This window comes from Chelmon rostratus, chromosome 17 (genome assembly GCF_017976325.1).
Source record: "Chelmon rostratus isolate fCheRos1 chromosome 17, fCheRos1.pri, whole genome shotgun sequence".
In the NCBI taxonomy this organism is placed as follows: domain Eukaryota; kingdom Metazoa; phylum Chordata; class Actinopteri; order Chaetodontiformes; family Chaetodontidae; genus Chelmon; species Chelmon rostratus.
Window position 1 is genome coordinate 5,113,910 of NC_055674.1, and position 1,760 is coordinate 5,115,669.

Genomic DNA, 1,760 nt, shown 5'->3' on the forward strand with positions numbered 1-1,760 from the left:
GATCCAAACCTATAGCTATCATATAGAAGGTATAGGCCTTTCTCACCTATATCCTCCCTGAGGCTTTCAAATACAACCACACCAGGCAGTAATTTGGCCTGAAGATGCATGCAAAACACCACATTTACTGTAAGTAATGAAACGCTCCCATACCATTGTCCGTGATGGAGAGCAGGGATGCAGGAGGGGGAAAACACACATCCTGCGCTCGCCTGTGCACCGGCCGCCTGTGTGGCCGCGCGCGATCATCACAGCAGGTAGATGATGTAGGAGAGGAAGACGAGGCCGACGATGGCGAAGAACATCAACATCAAAATGTCCACCATGATGGAAACGCTGTCAGAGATGGACGGCGTAGACGCGAGAAGGACACGCAGCAAAGCAGCAGCTCCACCGCCGGTGCATCAGATCGGAAGAGATCGGAACCTTTCGGAAGTCGACGGAGCGAAAATCAGCCCGACCCTCCCCCCGCTGCCAACACCGGAAACAAGGCTACCGGAAAATAGGGTCTGTTTACCTCGTGTTTGGGCTCTCAGGCGGATTTTTAACGGCAAAAGCGACCTCTAATCCCAAATAAACGTCGAGAAAACAAAACAAAACGTTTACGTACCAGAAACTGTCGTTGTTAAGGGTGATGCACAACCAGGAAGGGCCTGATGTCCTCCCTCATAAATTATCAGCTAATTAGCTGCTTTGTACTTTAAAATAACAGTATACGTTGTCTACAGCAACTAAATTTACATGGAGAAACACATATATCTATATAAATACTGTATATGTATATGTATATACACCTCGTTACCACCTACATTATAGGTAGGATTTGTAGTAGGATTGCTGCATAAGGTTTGGTCTTACATAACCATAATCAGTTAAGAATGGCTCAATTCTTCACAAGGCAATATTTTGTATACTCCTTTGGATATAATGTACATAGCATCAGCAGTTGATTTTGTTATGAATCTTTTTATGCCCTATTTGTTCAACCTCTCTTTTTTATTCTTGCTGAAACTGAATTTCCCCAGCGTGAGATCAACAACGTCTTATCTCATCAAGCCAGGCTTTTTCCCAACTTATCCTCAAAGGAAATGCATATTGTTCTTTGAGTGATGAAAATCTTGAATGGATACAAGAACACAAGAAATGTGCATTTTTTTTTTTTTTTAAGAATACTCTTCATCTTTTGTCAGAAGGCTTATAACCAGAAGAGGGAAACTGCTCGGAGGGTCCAGTGTGGAGTATTTAGTGACATCTAGTGGTGAGACTGCAGATTACAACCAACTGAATACCCCTCCCTTTAAAAGCATGCAAGATAACCTGTGGTGGTCTTCACTTCAGTGTGAAATGCAAAAAGCACTCATTAGAACCAGTGTTTGTCCCTTCTGGGCTACTGCAGAAACATGGCAGACTCTGGGGAAGAGCTCATTCTAAGCTAACAAAAACATAATGAATATTATATTCCATTCCTGCTAATAGATCCCCCTCGACCCACACTGGATCTTTAGTCAGATTAATTGCAAACTTGTCATTATTTGTACCCCTAAATAGAATATCAACTGAGGTAAGTCCAGTATCATCTTTATATTTGTCTTTGTCTTGTAGAAAAAAGAACTAATTGTGAAGCGACATATTATTTCCACACAGGTGTACTTGTTTCATGGATGTGTGAGTGTTCACTGCAGCGGCCATGTGCTGCACCTGATAGGAACCTGAAGGTGAAAGAAAGGCAGAAGGGAGCTGCTGCACAACACGAGACAGTC